Source organism: Thamnophis elegans, chromosome 3 (assembly GCF_009769535.1).
Source record: "Thamnophis elegans isolate rThaEle1 chromosome 3, rThaEle1.pri, whole genome shotgun sequence".
Classification (NCBI taxonomy): domain Eukaryota; kingdom Metazoa; phylum Chordata; class Lepidosauria; order Squamata; family Colubridae; genus Thamnophis; species Thamnophis elegans.
Genome location: NC_045543.1, coordinates 129851173 through 129871992, shown reverse-complemented (window position 1 = coordinate 129871992; position 20820 = coordinate 129851173). Strand labels below are relative to the sequence as shown.

Sequence of the window (20820 nt, the reverse complement as noted above, 5' to 3'; positions counted from 1 at the left end):
CAAGTTAATGATGAACTATATCTCATCAATGCTTGCTATTTTCTGCCCTTGGCCATATTAAAATTGTGATGTAAATAAATGCTGGTATGTAGCTCTTCCACTACCGTATTTTTTGGAGTATAAGACACACCTTTCCCCCCCCCCAAAAAAAGAGGGTGAAAATCTGGGTGTGTCTTATACACTGAATACAGCATTTTTGGCCTCCCAAAACCCTGCCCCTTCACAAAAATGGAAGTACAGAGGGTTTGGGAGGCCTGCAAAGTGCTCCTGGGGGCTGGGGAGGGCAAAAATGAGCAAAAAAACGCCCTGTTTGTTGCTCATTTTTGCCCACCCCAGTCCCCAGGAGTAAATTTAAAAAATTACCTCTTCAAAATCTTGGTGCGTCTTATACTCCGGTGCATCACATAGTCCAGAAAATATGGTACTTCCGTTTTAACCACAAAGCATTAAGCTAATGGAACATTTCTTTCTAAGCCTCTAAATAATTCTTAATTCAGGGTGCATGATTTCTTTTCTTTTCTTCCTCACCTTCCTTCTACATGCTTCCTCACGATGGAAAGGAAAAACACGTACCAGATTTACACTTGATGTATTTTTTTACCTCGTTTTGGAAATAGGGAAACAAGAGGGCTTTGGAGAGACCAAATTAAAGCCAGTCAAATGCCAAAATGTTTCCTTCCCACTGCGAGAACATTGGTGGCAAGAAATGACGATGGCTCTTCTCGTTATAGGGTGGCATTCACAGAGACATTTGCATCTCTGGCTGGATATCTGAAACATCCTTCAAGGGACTACACAGTAGTGCGCAAAACAAAAGAACAGGAATTTACATCCTTTGAATATGATTCAGAAAGGTTTGAGACCTCACAAAAACAACTCCCAGGGGCGTCTGCCGGAGTTTACTACTTTCATCAAAAGAATGATGAAATAACAGACAAAAGGATTGGGGCTAGCATGATGCCATGATGTTGGTGTGTCTCAAATCTCAAGGCCAAATTATTTGCCGGAGTATGTTGAAAAAGAACATAATATTAGCACTCCTTCCAGCAATTGGGAGTAAGCAGTAGTGGCAGCAAATGCACCAAGGTTAATTTTTAAAACGGTAGAGACATAAAACCCACGGAAACAAAAGCTTTTTTGAGGCGCACTTTTTAAAAGGGGAGAGAGTTCTGAGAAGAAAAAGTTCAAGGAACATTGCTTTAGGAATTTTCTGAGCCGCCTTGCCTCACCTTGGGAGATGACTGACATCTCTGGTATTAGATAAAATAGAATCCACTTTAATAAAGGATTCTGCATTGACTTTAGGAAGTTAAAGAATCTCTTCAAAGAACAGCATTTTTTAATGAAAAAATGATAATAATACAGCTTCCCTAATGAATAGCAAAAAGGGACTGTGATTGTCTGAAACATACAGCACTTCTGAATAATATTTAAGTAAAGGTTCGCCTTGCACATATGTGCTAGTCGTTCCTGACTCTAGGGAGCAGTGCTCATCTCTGTTTAAAAGCCGAAGAGCCAGCGCTGTCTGAAGACCTCTCCATGATCAGGTGGCATGACTAAATGTTAAATACAATACAACACAATAGCAGAGTTGGAAGGGACCTTGGAGGTCTTCTAGTCCAACCCCCTGCCTAGGCAGGAAACCCTATACCGTTTCAGACAAATGGCTATCCAACATCTTCTTAAAGACTTCCAGTATTGGGGCATTCACAACTTCTGGAGGCAAGCTGTTCCACTGATTAATTGTTCCAACTGTCAGGAAATTTCTCCTCAGTTCTAAGTTGCTTCTCTCCTTCATTGGTTTCCACCCATTGCTTCTTGTTCTACCCTCAGGTGCCTTGGAAAATAGTTTGACTCCCTCTTTTTTGTGGCAACCCCTGAGATATTGGAACACTGCTATCATGTCTCCCCTAGTCTATTAAACTAGACATACCCAGTTCCTGCAACCGTTCTTCATATGTTTTAGTCTCTAGTCCCCTAATCATCTTTGTTGCTCTTCTCTGCACACTTTCTAGATTCTCCACATCTTTTCTACATCGTGGTGACCAAAACTGAATGCAGTATTCCAAGTGTGGCCTTACCAAGGCATTATAAAGTGGAATTAACACTTCATGTGATCTTGATTCTAGCCCTCTGTTTATGGAGCCTAGAACTGTGTTGGCTTTTTTGGCAGTTGCTGCACACTGCTGGCTCATATTTAAACAGTTGTCCACTAGGACTCCAAGATCCCTTTCACAGTTACTACTGTTGAGCAAGGTACCACCTATACTGTACCTGTGCATTTCGTTTTTGTTGCCTAAATGTAGAAACATACTCTTTTCACCACTGAATTTCATTTTATTAGATAGTGCCCAATGTTCAAGTTTGTCAAGATCCTTCTGTATCTTTAGCCTATTTTCTGGAGTGTTGGCTATTCCTGCCAGCTTGGTGTGATCTGCAAATTTGATGAGTTCCCCATGTATTCTCTCATCCAAATCACTGATGAAGATGTTGAAGAGTACTGGGCCCAAAACAACCATGTTGGGTTTTGGCTATTACTTTGTTTGCTTCTAGGTGCTAATTCGTTGCTTGATTATCTTTTCCAGAATCTTTCCTGGTATTGAGGTCAGGCTGATAGGTCTGTAGTTTCCTGGATCTGTTTTTTTCCCTTTTTTGAAGATGGGAACCACATCAGCTCTTTTCCACTCCTCTGGTAGCTCCCCGGTGCTCCTCTGGTAGCTCCCCGGTGCTATATCTGAAAGATATAGTTCAGTGGTTCTGAGATCTTGTCTGCCAGTTCCTTCAGAACCCTGGGGTGTAATCCGTCCGGTCCTGGTGATTTGAACTCGTCTAAGGTAGACAGGTTCTCACTTACCATTTTCTTCCCTATTTCAATTTGTGGTCCTAATCTGATTTTTGTGGTGCTGTTTTTGATAGGTTGGACTGTTTTATCCCTTTGTGTAAAGACAGATGCAAAACCTGAGTTAAATAGTTCTGCTTTCTCCCTGTTGCTTGTCAACTTTTTGCCACTTTCTCCTAGCAATGGACCAATTGTTTCCTTAACTTTTTTCTTGTTTTTAACATGTTGGAAGAAGCTTTTTTTGTTATTTTTTACTTTTGTGGCAAGACTTTCTTCGTCGTGAGCCTTAGCTTTCCTCACTTCATCTTTACATGCTCGGGCTATTTGCTGATATTCTGCCTTAGTTATGTCCCCCCGTTTCCACTTTTTATACTTTTATACTGAAGACACATGGAATGCTGTTACCTTCCCACCAAAGGTGATTCCTATTTTTCTACTTACATTTTTACATGCTTTCAAACTGCTAGATTGTCAGAAGCTGGGACAACTCCCTCGGTTACGTGGCACTAGGGATTCAAACTGCCAAACTGCCAACCTTTCTGATGGACAAGCTCAGTGTCTTAGCCACTGAGCCACGGCGTCCCGAATAATATTTTGACCCTTCCATAAAAGAAAGAGATCAGATAGGCTAATGGTATTTGTCCGGGGGGGGGGGGGGAGGGAAATGAATCATATTCATTTCTGCATAAGTTTATGATACAGAGACAATTTCTTACTTCAGTTTGTAATGTAGATCAAAGAAAGTTTGTGGGTTAACCATTCGGAAAAAAAAAAGCTGATTACATTTGGTATGGCTCTTAATGCAATATTTATGTTCAGGTAAACTAGAACTTTGAACACACTGGTTTTTGAATACCTGGGCACTCCCTGATTGCTGTCATACATGTTTACTATTCTGTCACATGTCCCAGCAATATAGTTTGGTATTTTATTGTCTTGCACAGGACCGGTAACAAACAGTCCTTAACTGTCAGATAACAAAGGTTTCCAACTCTGTAAAGATTTTTTTATTGCTTCCTTCAGATGCATGTATATTATATATTTTTTCTTATCAATAAAGGAAAAGATAGTGACCCTGGCCATAAAACAAGAAGGAAAACATTTTTTGTAGTTATACTCTGCTCAGCTGTAGGCTTTGGAAGTGAAGTACTAAAGTGATTTTTTTTTCTGGCTCAGGGAAAGTTTAATTAGTTTCCAATTTTGCTTGGAGATGATGGTGGGGAGTCTATGCTGGTTAATAGGTATGTTAACCTTTGTCAGAAATGTAATTACAGTAGGTTTTTTCCTCCCCCGCTGCCTAATATTGGTAGGGAATTGCACTGCTATAATTTAGTCACCCCATTAGTTTCTTACTGTTTCAAAAATGGTGCTTCAGAGAGATGCACATGGCACGGGGCCATAGATAAATCTCATCAGCTCTGAAATTGGATCAAAGAATCCTCTTGCATCATTTCTAGAAAGATTATAGCATTATAGATATTCTGCCTTAGTTATGCCCCCCTCCCCTCCACTTTTTATACTTATCTTTTTTTTCTTTCAATTTGTCAGAGAGTTCTTTATGCATCCATGCTGGTTTCTTTTGGGAGCTGTTATTTTTCTTCTTCATTGGTATTGTGCTAGACTGGGTTTTGGTAGTCTCATTTTTCAAAATTTCCCAAGCTTCTTGAGTTGTTTTGCCCTTGAGGATTCTCATCCATGGAATTTTTCCCAAGCTCCTTCTAAGTTTATTGAAATTAGCTCTCTTAAAGTCCAAGACTCTAGTTTCACTTTGTTCTACTACTTGTGTTTGCATAATGTTGAATTCCAATATTGCATGGTCACTTGCCCCCAGGGTTCCTGTGACTTCAACACCTTCTAACATTTCCTCTCTGTTAGTGAGAATTAAGTCCAATATGGCTGATCCCCTTGTTTTCCTTCTCTACTTTTTGGGAAACAAAATTGTCTGCTAGGTTTGTTAGGAACCTGTTGGATCTTCCACTTGGTGCAGAGTTTGTTTCCCAGTTGATGTTAGGTAGTTAAAAAACCCCACTATTAATTGTGGTTTGCTTCCTACATACCTTAGTTAGCTGACTAGTGAAAAGTTCATCTACTTCCTCTGCTTAGTTGGGTGGCCTGTAGTATAGACTTATGGCAATGTCATTCCCCCCCCCCCCCAACCTTTAATATCGACCCAAATGCATTCAAGATAGTTCTCATCATTGTTGTGCTCTATTTCTGTAGAGAGGTAATTATTTCTTATATATAGTGCAACTCCACCTCCTCTTTTATTTGGTCTATTTCTTTTAAATAATTTAAATCCTTCTAGCTGTATGTTCCATTTATCGGTTTCATTCCACCAAGTTTCTGTAATGGCAACAATATCGTATCTGCACCCTTTTACTTGAATTTCTAATTTGCCCTGTTTATTCCTAATACTGTGTGCATTGGTGTAGAAACATTCGAGTCCATTTTGATTGACCCTGTGTTTACTGTCTACATAACCTGTATTATACCTGACTGCCCCTATTTTCTTGCTACTTGTATGATTCATGCACATGGTATGGCACTATTAAATGCTTGGTTTTGCTTGATAGCGGGAGTGATAATCTTCCCCATACAAACATCTGTGTTATATGCACTGATAACCCTATGAATTTTTGATTGCTGGGGCAGAAATGTTCTGTATCAATTAATTCTCTGTCCCCACTGTTCAGTTTAAATATGTATCCAGAAAACCTGTGAATTTAATGCCTAATAACTCAGCCCCTTTCTTGGCATTCTTGGCATATAATGGCATTCAATTAATCTGCTATGATTAACAATTTTGTTTTTGAGGTTAGGAGGAATGTCTGCTCTTTTTCATTTCCATTGGATCAAGAAGCAGAAGCAAACACAGCTTCATTAATAAATGTAGCTTAATCCTTATTTATCCCTAATGTAGTTTGTTTAATTGCCAGTTGGGTCTAGTTGTTAAGGCGACTGGGAGTTTTAGCCCCACCTTAGACATGAAAGCCGGCTTGGTGACTTTGGGTGAATCACTCCCCATCAGCCCAACCCACCTTGTAGGGTTGTTGTGGGAAACATAAGAGAAAGAAATAGTAGGATAGGATAGGATAAGATAGGATAGGATAGGATAGGATGGAATTCTTTATTGGCCGAGTGTGATTGGACACACAAGGAATTTGTTTTTGGTGCAAATGCTCTCACTGTATATAAAAGAAAAGATACAGGAATCAGGAATCATAAGGTACAACACTTAATGGTAGTCATAGGGTCCAAATAAGCAATCAAATCATATTAGGAAACAATCAATATAAATCATAAGAATACAAGTAATAAAGTTACAGTCCTGCAGTCATAAGTGGGAGGAAATGGGTGATAGGAACGATGAGAAGACTAATAGTAATAGTAATGCAATCTTAGTGAATGGTTTGACAGTATTGAGGGAATTATTCGTTTAGCTGAATGATGGCATTCGGGAAAAAACTGTTCTGGTGTCTAGTTGTTCTGGTGTGCAGTGCTCTATAGCATCGTTTTGAGGGTTAGGGATAGTATTCAGTATATTCATCACCTTGAGTTATTTATAAAAATAATAAAGGTGGAAAATAAATAAAAATAAATATAGCAGGATGGACAAACCCCATCTAATATGATTTAATAGCATATGTAAATTAGGTCCTATTGGCTTCTTTAAAACATGGTTTGAAAAACTGGGTAAAAATGATGTGTGCATAAATGTGTGCATTTCCCCCCTCATCCACTAGGTACAGTACAGAAAATAGCAACATATTCCTCCCAACAATCTGGGCCCTCATTTTACCGACCTCGGAAGGTTGGAAAGCCGAGTTAACATTGAACCATTGAGAATTGAACTGTTGAACTGATATCTTTCATGCAGATAATTTTTGTCAACAGCTGAAATCCAAAGTATTACTCAAAGATCAGAAATTCTAATACTTAAACTGGACAAAAAAATCGATATAGGTAGCCCTCAATTTACGACCTCAATTGAGCCCAAAATTTCTGTTGCTAAGTGAAACATTCATTAAATGAGTTTTGCCCAATTGTATGACCTGTTTTGCTACAGCTGTTAAGTGAATCATTGCAGTTGTTGATACAATTAGGGCCAACACTAATTAGTAACATGTTTGTTAAGTGAATCTGACTTCCCCTTTGACTTTGCTTGTCAGAAGATCGCAAAAGGTAACCACATGACCAGGATACCGCAACCGTCATAAATATGAGTCCATTGCCAAGTATCTGAATTTTGAACAGGTGATCATGGGAATGCTGCAAGTTATAAATGTGAAAAATAGCCACAAGTCATTTTTTTCAATGATGTAATTTGGAATGGTCACTAAATAAACTGTTGTAAATCAAGGACTACCTGTATTAATATGAACTAATGCAACTAATGCAAAAGAGAAAATGTGATGCAAACAAAAGCTTTTAAAAATAGATTCAAAATGTGAAGCGCGAAGGGCATGTAGATGTGAATGAATCACAGCAGCCTTAATCTAGAGCAGTGGTTCTCAACCTATGAGTTGCAATCCCTTTGGGAGTCGAACGACCTTTTCACAGGGGCCGCTAAGATTATCAGAACTCTAAACTTTAGACTCCCCCTCATGTTCCTCGAAATCCCCTGCGGATGGGCTCCGGAGTCATTGCTGGACGTGCAGAGCGTCGCCACAGCTCCACGCCATGGAAAACATAGGTGCGCATGCACAACCCGTACAATTAAAGCCTTGGACACTTCATAATGGCGGGAAATTCTTTTCAGTCACCCGGGCTTCTGCAGAAGTTGCTCTCCGAGGCTTTCCAAAGCTCTCCGAAGGCAAGAAGCGGCAAGAAGCGGCAAGAAGCAGCTGCCAGTGAAGCTTTCAGCGATGGCAAGAGTCCCGCTGCCGCACCGGATTCAACAAAGTGGCTCAAGCAGAAATGGAACATACTTGGGGAAGGGAGAGCCGGAACTGACTGCCCGGTGCTGTTTCTGCGCCACTGTAAAAATGTCTGTTTTCCAGCCACAGGAGGGAAGGAAAGAAGCCAGTCTTTGGAAAGAACCTCCCTCCCCCTCCAGAGACCCTATGCCGAAAGATAGGAAGGGGTGGGCTGGTTTGAATGCGGGCGAGCAGGCGGTTTAGTGGCGTGTGAGAGAGCCCCCCCCACTGCCCAAACGAGGCAAAGAATGAAAGGAGATCGCGTTGGGCAGCGGGCGGAGCCTTGGTCCCTTTAATGCTGGAGCTGCTTTTGCTGACTCCAGCATGGCGGTGGGACTCTTGCCATTGGTTTAGTGGCCCACCTTCTTTGCTAGTTTGGGCAGGTGGAGAAAGGAGGCATGCAATAGTTGAGGGCGAAGATGCTCCCCTTCACCCTTGGTGCAGGGGTGCTTTATCACAAGCCTCCTTTCTTCGTCCACCCACCTGAGCAAAGAAAGCGGGCCACTACACCGATGACAAGAGTCCCACCGCCATGCTGGAGTCAGCAAAAGCAGCTCCCCTCCATTGGTAACTGTCAGAAGAGGGCAGCGCACACCACGTGGGCTTGTGCAGCAGCCGAAGAACAGGAGGTGAGGTGACCACAGTATGTTTGTGTGTGTGAATGAGTGAGAGACAGACAGACAGACAGACAGACAGACAGACAGACAGACAGAGGCACAGAGAGACAGAGAGACAGAGATGGGGGAGGGAGGAGAGAGACAGAGAGACATACAGAGAGACAGAGAGAGAGGAAGGGAGGGGAGAGACAGAGAAATACAGAGAGAGAATTACAGAGAGACACAGAGAGGGAGGAACAGAGGGGAGAGACAAAGAGCCACACACAGAGAGAGACACAGACAGACAGACACAGAGAGAGACAGAGAGAGAAAGAGAAAGAAAGGAAGAATTGGTGGCTGTTTTGTTTTTTCTTTCCTTTTTTTCTTTTTAAAAGAAAGGCACTCTTTCCACTTAGAGCCGGGAGGCTGCTCTTAAACTTCCCAGACAAAATTTCATTTATTTGTAATTAGAAATAAATATTTCACAATATGTAATTACATATTGTTTTTGTGATTAATCACTATGCTTTAATTATTTTCAATTTATAACAATAAAAATACATCCTGCATATCAGATATTTTACATTACAATTCATAACAATAGCAAAATTACAGTTATAGAGTAGCAACAAAAATAATTTTATGGTTGGGGGTCACCACATCATGAGGAACTGTATTAAAGGGTCGCGGCATTAGGAAGGTTGAGAACCACTGATCTAGAGCTTTACCTCGTAATGACCATTGATTTTCAACATGGCCAATTGCAGTCAATTAAATACTATCAAGTAATTTTTGGCATATTCTAAGCCGTTTGTGCCTACACATTCACTCTGTGCTCAGGGCCATTAAACTGTTAAGACTGTCTTTTTTACTGATTATAGCAGAGAACTTCCTTTATCTGAAAAATTATACCTTATCTTACCTATTGAAAGTCCACTATTATACAAATAAGAGGGAAGCGGAAAATCAAATTCTGAAAGAAACATATGCCTTGGGACAATAGCGATATCATCTGTAGTTGGAGGAATACTGTACAGGCAGTCTTCAATTTACGTTTGTGGTGGAGCCTACCATTATAATTGTAAGTCATGACAGTCAATAATGGATTAAGGCTCACTGGTGCTCTAAGCACTGACAAATCTTGGTGCCCCCCCCTCTCCTTTGTACATACTGTAAAAATCTTTCATTGGGTTTTTTTCTTTCTCAACTTGGTGGTGTCCCCTTTGGGCCTGGTGCCCTAAGCATATGCTTAGTCTGCTTAATGGTTAATATACCACTGACGACAGTCTTAAAGCAGGTCATTACATGACTGCTGTGATTTTACAATCATAAGTAAATCACTAGTTATTAAGTATATCACAAGTTGCTAAGCAAATCTGCAGTCCTTAAGCATGATGGAATGCATTTCTGTATAACATTTTCAGTGTGTTTTTACCATATTTTCAACCTACTTGTGCATTATTTCACTTCTGAAGTACACAACTAATACTTCTTTCTCCCCTTACTAATAGCATAAAAGGTGTTCCTGATACAAAGCAAAAAAACAGCTGTAAATTTTAAAAACTCACAAAACATTCAATTAAGCAAATGTTCAAAATATTTTTATAGCAGGGATAATTTGATGGATCATGGATTATTCTTGAAATTAGACTTCATTTGATTGGAAATTGGGATTATCTACTGCTTCCTCATCTTTAACCCCGTACTTGTCTGGAAAGTCATCATCTGTCTGTCTATAAGATGCTTTTTAAAATGGGGCGAAGGACCGGTCTCCACCTAAACTTCACAACACTAGAATAGATCTGGAGGTACTTCACAAGAAGAGTACTTCACTTCTCTACTCACAACAGAATTCCCTATGCCACCAGACTTGAAATTTTGGGCTTGGACAATCTGAAACTGTGCCGTCTGCGGCACAGTACACAAAATTGCCTGCTACAAAATCTTATGTAACTTGATATCAATATGGAATATCTTCCATATCAATATGGAAGATTATCTTCTTGTTTTGAATCCTAGATTAGCAATCATTTAAAAAAAAAAACAGCCATTCCTTAGATGAGCAATCATTTCAGTTAATATACAATCTGATGGCGTGATCAGCAATGACGACGACAGGTGAAGCAGAAACAGCAATTTGGCTCATTCAATATGCTGGACTTTTTCCAGCAGAAACTTTCTCTGGTAATAAGAAAGTACATGTTTGTCCTTTTGTGAACAATCAACATATACTGTATGTTGCTCTGATTAAAAAGAAGGGATTGTATTCTGGAAAACCCAAATAGCTGGACACAAGAAGCCGATGTGCTTCTTGTGCCATTAAGGCAAATGAACACCTTAACACAGGGGTCTCCAACCTCTGGCCTGCAACCCACTAGTGGGCCAAGAGATGTTTACAACCAGGCTGCAGAAATGGTGGGCAAGCACTCTATTTGCATGAATGGTGGAAGAGGTGGCGCAGTGGTTAAATGCAGCACTGCAGGCTACTTCAGCTGACTGCAGTTCTGCAGTTTGGCTGTTCAAATCTCACCGGCTCAGGGTTGACTCAGCCTTCCATCCTTCCAAGGTGGGTAAAATGAGAACCCGGATTGTTGTTGGGGGCAATATGCTGACTCTGTAAACCGTTTAGAGAGGCCTGAGGACCAGACAATTCCTTGGATGCCATCTCTAAGACCCCTTAATAAGTGTGTTCCACTGCCAACCCGGTGTCGAAAGGGCACAATGGGTTGCCTTCCCTTAGTTGATCTGCGGCCAGCTATCTGTAAACTGTCGCTGTTCTAACTGCGATAAGCTAAGCCTTGTGGTTCCACAAAATGGCCACCCCTGTTTGCTAAAATTCAAATGGCCCCTTGGCTCAAGTAACGGCTGCCCGTTCCTTAGAAATGGCGGGCAGCTAACGGTCCTGAGGCGGCGGAATGCTACTGAAGGGAGGACTTGCAGGGAGTCCCCTACAAGTCTAGCACCACCATGACAATTGGCGTCCCAGGAACCTTTTTGCGGTTGAAGAGTGGCTGCGGACTCGCTGAAAGGGAAGGAAAGGGTCTAATCAGAAGATTGTCGTTTAAAATGAAACCATGGGTTTTCCCAATCACAGGGCTACAGCCGCATGAGCCCTCCACAAGTTAATGCGCCAGGCACTTTCTTACCTCCATGCGTGCAATGGAGCATTCAATTTGAAAATTGCCGGATCAAGCCAATAACGATGTGGCAATGCGCGAGGTGGCGACCAGCCAGACGCCCCCCTTGCACCCACAGCAATAAAGATCAATTTAGGTGAAATTTACGTTTTGAATAACCAATTAACCTGTACTAATTCAATCGAATGAAAATAGCTATACTAGCTATCAAAATGTCAGCCTATTTGAACTGTAGACTGAGAGGAACTGGGCAGGAGGAGTAGAGGCATGTCTGCAACATTTTCTCTCAGTCTATGGACCAATCAGGACTGACTATAGGCTATTGGTAGCACCTCCCGCTCTTCATCATTGAGAAGCAGGGAAGACAGAATGCTTGGCAACTGAGAAGAGGTGCTGTAGATAAGATTCTGCTAAGGGTTATAAGGAAGAACCCTTAATACTAGTACTACTGAGGTGGCGCAGTGGTTAGAATGCAGTACTGCAGGCGACTTCTGCTGCCTGCCTACAATTTGGCAGTTTGAATCTCACCAGCTCAAGGTTGACTTAGCCTTCCATCCTTCCGAGGTGGGTAAAATGAGGAACCAGATTGATGGGGGCCATATGCTTAAAAACTGCTTAGGGAGGGCTGTAAAAGCACTATGAAGCCGTATATAAGTCAAAGTGCTATTGCTATTGCTACTACAATCTTGTTTCTTATGTCTCTCTTCTGTCATGGGCAATAATAAGTTGATTTCCAGTGGAAGAGTCACTCACACCAATGTTGGCATTTTTGTGGTCGTTCAAACAATGTTTTCATAGAGCCTATTCTATCTTTACATCTGCTAGAACAGACGCCAGACAGGTTCTCAGGCGAGCATATATTAAATGAAAAGTATCTGCTATATCATCTTCTCAGCCCCCAAATATGGAAAATCACTATCAGTCATTAGTCTATTCAACCTTCTGGTTCACCTTGTTTTTCAGCAACTCTGCACTCTTAATTGCAGATTCTAGAATTGCTAATTCTCAGCTGAACTCATTTTCAGTGGGTGTATTCAACCACAAATGGGACGCCCATGGCACAATTAGATATCAGTTTGAGGAGACAGAGCCAACATTAAATATGTGGAGGGGATGGCATTCATTACAAGTTCAGATGTAAGCTATTATTCACTGCTTAGGTTTGTTTGTGTGGTAAAGGCAATCCAACATTTCTCTTAGAGTCAACCAGTGTCTTTCCATTAATCAGATTCAGTAAGCACATAATTCAAAACACAGCTATGAAACCTTACGTTTTGTAATGAGCATTTTTCATATAAACAGTAAATGAGAACCTGGAGATACAAATCCACTTCACTAAAATGAAGTATGTAATCACATGGGTTTATCTTACTTAACTCAGTGTTTCGGAAGCACATTTAGGCAGCTGTTGAGCTGGAAGGCTACATAACTTACCGGTAGGACAGGAGTAGAGAATCCAGCAAAAGCAAAGGGAGAGGTTCAAACTTTTATGTGAACAAAAGCTGGAGTATCAATATAAAGACTGCAGACAGCCACTGCTCCGTGGATCTGGAGTATATGACTCTTAAATGTAGACCCACATATCTTCCACGGGAGTTCAGCGTGGTTTTTTTTTAACATTAAATGTTTTTATTTTCCATTTTTCATTTTCGTACAGTCACATATATACTGTGCATAACCGGGGCCATACAACATTAAACAATAATCACAGCAATTCCTCTTGTCAACAATACCCCCAGGAATATAAATAAAATAAAACTCAAACTCAAATAGAAACCCAATATACCTCTTCCACTCTCCATACACCTCTTTCTTCCGCCCCCCTCCAACTTACTATCTTCCCTCCATCTTTCCCCTCTACCCTACTTCTCCTCCCCCTCTACCACTCTCTCCCAGTCCACTCCCTCCCTTCCTTCTTTTGATTACTGCAGTCTGATGCCAATATTACCATAGATTTGGGATTCTTGTACAACACTGTTAGTAATCAACAGAATAAGGATCCTGATGCTGTCCATATTATAGTGGGGGACTTTAATCAGGCTGATTTAAAAGCAGTGCTCCCCAAATTCTACCAGCATGTTAAGTATAGAGGAGCAAATATATTGGACAAAGTATATACCAACATTAAACATGGCTATACGGTTATACAATTACCACATTTGGGGCAATCAGATCCTATGTTTTAGCACCAGCATGCATCCCTCTTAAGAGATGGGCTCTGCCTATAATAAAGACAGAGAAATCTTGGCCAGAAGATACTTCCCAACAACTTCAGGATTGTTTTGAGAATACAAATTGGAACCTCCTTTACTACCCTGACCTAGAGGAGCACATTGCAACTGTTCTGTGCGATATCAAACATTGCACAGATACTATCACAGTGGAGAAATGTATTAGGTTCTATCCCAATCAGAAGCCCTGGATGACCAAGGAAGTTCAGTGCCTCTTGTGTGACAGAACTAAGGCCTTTAGGTCTGGTGATGGGGCAAAAGACAGTGTTGTCACAGCCAGTCTGAAGAAAGGTATTCGGAAGGCCAAGACTGAATATAAGAGAAGATTGAGGATAATTTGTATAGTAATTACATGAGGCAGGTGGGGCAAGGGATTCAACAAATTACCAACCATCAACCAACCAATGTCATCCCTGTTGAGGGTGATGCTTCATTGGCAGAAGAGCTCAATCATTTCTTTGCTTGCTTTGAAGTGGAGACATCAGAGACAGCTTAAATACAGCCACCAGCCCATTGTAGCCCCCAACCCATTGTGGAGGAAGAGGAGGTGAGGAGCATTCTGAGGGCTATGGACCCTAGAAAGGCTGACGGTATCTCTGGCCGAGTGCTTAAAGACTGTGCTGATCAGTTGGCTGGAGTCTTTACCAGAATCTTCAATCGGTTTTTATTCCAGTCCACTATTCCATCTTGCTTGAAGGCTTCCACCACTGTTCCACTGCCAAAGAAGGATAACCTCAATGATTGCAGACCAGTAGCACTCACTCCTATCATCATGAAATGCTTTGAGAAATTGGTCTGCTGGAATGTCATTTCTGGTCTTCCGCATACATTTGATAAACACCAGTTTGCATACAGAAGAAATAGATCTATAGAGGATGCTATAGCCATCACTCTTCACACTGCTCTGACTAATTTGAAACAGCGGGGGGAGGGGCTATGTGAGGATGCTTTTTGTAAATATTAGCTCGGCATTTAACACAATAATTCCACATAGACAAGTGTCTAAACTTATGAATCTTAGGCTTTCTTATTCAATCTGTCCTTGGATTGTGGATTTCCTGTCCGGCTGCTCTCAGAGGGTCGGATTAGGTAATCAAATCTCTTCAGCCCTTATTCTTAATACTGGTACATCACAGGGTTGCGCGTTGAGTCCCTTACTCTATAGTCTTTATGTGCATGACTGCAATTCCACTCACGCTAGTAATACTATTACTAAATTTCCAGATGGTACAACCTTGGTGGGACTAATCTCCGGGGGGGAATGAGTCTGCCTATCAAGATGAGGTGGACCAGTTGCTTTCATGGCGTGGAGACAATAACTTGGTCCTTAACACCAATAAGACCAAGGAGCTTATAGTGGACTATAGAAAGAATGGATCAGACATCCAGCCCTTGCTTATCAATGGAGACCGAGTGGAGCAAGTGGTCAGTTTTAAGTTTGGGGAGTTGATAGGGAAGCTGTAAGATTTATTTTAGAAAAATAAAAATACGTTTTTCAGATGCAAACAATCTGTGTATGGACAAGTCCGGTGATTCTCAAACCTCTGCTGGAAGATTATCAGCTATCTTCTGCAGCTGCCTTACTCTCACAGGCCAGAGCCTGGGGCCCGCTTCACCCTTTTCCCTGCCATGCTGACAATCAGATGATAAGACTGGTGTTTTTGCCTCAGCTTCAGGCCCTGTGCACACCCATGGCCAGCTGGCATCAGCCTGATCCCTTTCCTTAGCCCCACCGCGGAACCGCCCTGCTGATCAGTTGATTCATGATGATAGATCACTGGTGGAAAACTGGTTCATTGAAGCATGCAATTAATAATGCAAGTTGCAACGCGAGTATGCTCCCCTCTACTTTTCCTTAAATAAAACAGCCGAACAGTAATTAATGGGGTTTTGAAAGTGAGACTGCAGACTGCTCTACTCACATCCACAGTTTCTATGCCATCTGAAAAGATTCACTTACACTCGCATAAGGCTCAAGTCTCAAAACAAGTGGACTCTGTTGATTCTGGTGCGATAGGATGGCATCAGTTTCCCCATGTGTCTTTCCATGCATTAGGCCAAGGGCAGATAACAATAGCCCAGTAGGGACTTTAATACACATGAACAATAATCAACATGAATTTAGTAATAAGTGTGAGAAAGATCTTAAGATCCTAGTGGACAAAATAAATATGAGCCAATGGCATGTTGCAGCTGCCAAAAAATCCAATGCAGTCTTAGGCTGCATTAACAGAGGGATAGAATCAAGATCACATGAAGTGTTAATACCACTTTATAATGCCTTGGTAAAGCCACACTTGGAATACGGTATTCAGTTTTGGTTGCCACGATGGAAAAAAGATGTTGAGATCTATAAAGAGTGCAGGGAAGAGCGATAAAGATGATAAGGAGAGTGGAGGTTAAAACATGAAGAATGCTTTCAGGAATTGGGTACGTCTAGTTTAATGAAAAGAAGGACTAGGGGGTAACATGATAGCAATTTTCCAATATCTAATGGGCTGCCCCAGAGAGGAGAGAGACAACCTATTCGCCAAAGCACCTGAAGGAAGGCAAGAAGCAATGGATGGAAATTAATCAAGGAGAGAATCTAGAACTAAGGAGAAATTTCCTGGAAGCTAGAACAAATTGATCAGTGGAACAACTTGCCCCCAGAACTTGTGGTTGCTCCAACACTTTTAAGAAGAGATTGGACAACCATTTGTCTGAAATGGTATAGGGTTTCCTGCTTGAGCAGGGAGTTAGAATAAGTTTATTGTCGCTTCAAATGTACACTAATTGTCATGCATTAAAATGAAATTCCGTTGCATACAAAGAGTTACCACCTCCAATATACACTACATAAACATCACAAAATACATAAATAAATTGGTTGGACTAGAAGACTCCAAGGTCCCTTCCAACTCAGTTGTAAGAAATTGACAAAGCCCCAAATACCTGGAAGTAACCCCATTGCCTATTAGCCCTGCAAAGTAGTCAGGGCAAAAAGTACAATCAAAATAGTAGTTCCATATTTATTGTAAAGTTAAACTAACAGAAACTTGCAAGACTGAAAGTATCTTTCCCCCTCCTTTCAGTTCACTCTCTGGAGAACTAGGGAGAGTCCCACCTGAAATGATTCCCACACACCTGTCTTCCTTCTGTGAGCAGAGAGGTCTTTTACATCTAATTGTCCAGTCTGCAGCTCTCCCATCTGTCTCCCAAAGTGATTCCCACATACCATTACAATGCCTCTTTTTACTTCATCCAGTATGTTATGCAATGCAATTGCTTCTCCCTTACCAATTAAGGTAAGGGTCACACATGTTAAATACCTGTTTGCCAGGATCAAACTTCCTAAATTGTAAGGGAGGAAATAATGGAAAGGGAGAAGCAACAGGTAAAGAGAGCTGCATTGAACATTTTTTCCATAGTTAGGTGTCCCCTCTCCTCAAATGTTTTCTCCCACAGCATGGCACACAGACTTTTGGGAACTGTTCCTAGGTAAGGCACAGTTAGTATTATACTAGTACAGTAACAATCTGTTCCAAGGCATTTTTCTTCCGGGGATGGCATAACCAGACCGTATATACCCAGTATTAAACAGTGCAAGAAAAATTAAAGGCACTACAGAAAAATTGTGGCAAAAATCTTGGAACTATTGCACTGCAACTGCAACAGTCAATGTATCATCAGAGTACAAAATCTGGTGTGATACCATGTTAATTTAACGAGCAAAAACCATTTTACAATATAAATAGGCTGCTTTTTATTATTGGCCAAATGTAATGGGGATCGGACAGATAAGAGACAGCCATAGTCAGCAGCTGTATAGTGGGTGGGGCAACAGGCTCAGAAGAGACTATCCCTACCTTCTTAGGTGGTAAATGAGGGAGTGGGAGAATTATACTTTCACACCTGCCAGTATAGCTTTACAATAAAGTAGAATTAATTTATCTAGTTGTGTTTCCTGTCTGGTCTACTGAGTATGAACAACATTAATTGTGGAAATTTGAAGGTACCGTACAATTCTCCTTTCTTTTCCTTTACAACCTGACAAACTAGGGAGGGTCCCTTCTGAGCCTCTTGCTCCACCCACTATTCCACTGTGGGCTATATTATCTCCAGTGGTGGGATCCTGCCGGTTTAACAACTGGTTCTCTGCTGTAATAATCAGCTGAGAGGATATAGGTAAGTAAGTATATAGGCGGGCAGGCCAACTTGATTGTCGGAGCTACAGGTTCACTTGAACCAGTCCGAACTGGCTGAATCCCACCCCGTCTATCTTGTATTTTACTGTTCCCTTGGTAACATCCTTGGCCCAGTCTTCCAAAATCTTTCTCACATACTAGTATGGGAGACATCATACTTTAAAGTAACACGAAGTAAGCTACAAGCCCATCTATTTAATTTATTTTACACCATTTCTGCAAGTTTCTCTACCTCAGAGGTCCTCGTAGCAGTTCAAACCATATTAAGAGTTCAATGAAATATGAAGATTTTTAACAACAGCTAATAACTTCAAATAGAAAATCATTCCATCTAGAAAAATAGCAGGAAGGAAGATGTTTCATGAATATTTAATGGCAACATCTTTTAAAATCTTAAATATAATTCACTGAAGTCTTGTAATTCAGAACATACATTTTAGGAACCATATTCTGATTTTAAGTGAATGCCATAGAACAGGGTTAACCATTCATTGTAATAATAATAACATGCTTCACGAGATAATTTGGAGTTGTGATATTACAAGCGATAATGAAAAAATAGCAGAGTGAAAATTCAAAAGGGACACAACAGAATGAAACCTGTTTTTTCTCCTATACACCTGCACATACCAATTTGGGCAAAAACACATAGGAAGCCACCTTAAGGCAGAAAGAGGTATGAGGAATGTATGTTCTGCTTCGGTTCAGTAACACGGTTCAGTAACACGTAAGATAAGAAACTTGCAAATTATCACAAATGTTGAGAGAATGAAATGAGACTTGGAAACATCTCATAGAAATTCCATAGATTCTTAATTTGTGCTTTCCCAGCAGAGATTCTTGCATACATATTATCATTAAAACCTATTTACAAGTATGATAAAGATTAAATATGAAAAGTATAGATTGTAGGTCTGCCTAATAATAATTTCCATTAACCAGAATGCAATATATGATAGCTTATAGTAATTTAACTAAATTATTATAAGATAAAAATTGAGAAGCACCTCTCCCTCGCCCCCCCCCCCCCCCAAATTCTATAGGAAAAGTAACCACATATTTGGAATTAGTTCATAATGCATTCTTAAATGCTAAGGTATATCTAAAAAAAAGTCTAGGTGATCAGGGGATGAATGACAACACATGTGTTACATCTAAATGTAACACCATACATTTGACACCATCTAAACTAAGATCATGTTAAAAATATGTGCAACACATGATTGACTTAGGGGTCTTTTAAACTCTTCAGCAGAAGGTGACAATCCCATATCTCCTTGGTCTTCTGATTTGACACTGACCTGATGGTCGTAAAGAGAGCTAAGACAGACATGCAATCTCTTGTCTCAAGTAAGAAAGACGGTACTTACTCTTGATTGGTAAGAAAGTCTCTCGGCGTTCATGTCAGCTTGGAAGGCTTCCTGGGTGACAAAAAAATATAAAACCTGTGTTGATCAGATTATTTCAGATCCCTTGAGTAAATCCAGAGGGAAAGTGTGACTGACCCACAGGAAGGCTCCAGGCAGGAAGGAAACGACCCCAGGCAGGAAGGAAAATCCATATGCTTCGGAGGGGCTTGGGAGTTATAAGCCTGAGACCGACAGCACAAGTCAGCTCTGTGGGAATCACAACAACTCTATGAACTGGTATGCTTTTTTTTCACTGAAGGTGGAGCCAGAATTGCAAAATCCATGTTCCTTGCTGCAGGCAAAAAAAAAAAAAAAAAAATCTTCAGTATGCAAAATGTCCAGAGCCTGACAGCTTTACAAGGTTACAAAGGTACAGATCATAAAGATGTAGCCATGAAAATATATCTATATATATTTAAGCTGTGGGTTTACATTCTTAAGCGCATGTGTTTACCTTCAAGCACAGAAGAGAGATTTGGGTGTGTTTTTTAAAGTAAACTCGGCATTCTATTTCCATACAAAAGGGCTTACACAGATCTTGCTATGAAGTGTAGAAATCCAAATCCTTTTCTTTCTTTCTTTTCCTTTTCATGACAGCGATTTTTAGAGTGCCAGTCATAACAATGAGAAACCAAGAAGGAACAAGATGGTTTCTGATCGACTTCATCAAATTTGGTTAGGAAAAAAAAAAGGCCCAGTGCTAAGTGTTGAAGCTGCCTGTTTACATTTATTTACTATGACATTTCAGTTTCTACGGCTACCAGATCTGGGTTGCATAAATTCAGATGGCAACTAATACTTTGCTGTCGTCTGCTGGATGTTTGCAGCTCAGATCTGATAGCTCAAGATACTGCTCTGTAAGAGAGCTTGGACTGAGTATCCAATTATTAGCTACAATAAAGATAAAGGCTTCCCTTGCACATATGTGCTAGTCGTTCCTGACTCTAGGGGGCGGTGCTCAGCCGTTTCCAAGCTGAAGAGCCAGCACTGTCTGAAGATGTCTCCGTGGTCATGTGCCCGGCATAACTAAACGCCGAAGGGGCATGGAACACTGTTACCTTCCCACCAAAGGTGGTTCCTATTTTTCTACTTGCATTTTTACATGCTTTCAAACTGCTAGGTTGGCGGAAACTGGGACAAGTAACGGGAGCTCACTCCGTTAAGTGACGCTAGGGATTCAAACTGCCGAACTGCCAACCTTTCTGATCAACAAGCTCAGCTTCTTAGCCATGAGCCACCATTATAAGCTACTATACAATTGTCTTAAACTTAGAACCATGCATTTAGCAACAGCACTGAAAAAAGTGACTTACAACCAGTCCTCACCCTTATGACCATTGCAACATCCCTATGGTCACATAATCAGAATTCAGGCTCTTGGCAACCAGCCTGATTTTTAGGATTGTAGCATCCCAGGGTTATGTGATTATCATATCCAACCCTCCCAGATGGAGTCTAACAAACAAAGACAATGGGGAAAGTTGGGTTCAATTAATGACTGCATG

At 40.9% G+C, this 20820-nt stretch overlaps 1 protein-coding gene across 3 annotated transcripts in view; it reads right to left on the bottom strand.

The window, feature by feature from the left end:
- Positions 1-19548, bottom strand: part of PRLR (prolactin receptor) — a 100073-nt gene extending 80525 nt beyond the window's left edge. For 2 of the 3 annotated variants that reach the window (XM_032214760.1, XM_032214759.1), the window contains exons 1-2: positions 19412-19548; positions 19277-19327 (exon numbers count right to left, since the gene is read on the bottom strand). The gene's annotated coding sequence lies outside the window, so the exon portion shown is untranslated. Of the gene's footprint in view, positions 1-19276 lie in introns of all 3 variants that reach the window. The other variant, XM_032214761.1, reaches the window with a different exon arrangement.
- Positions 19549-20820: the final 1272 nt, after the last annotated feature.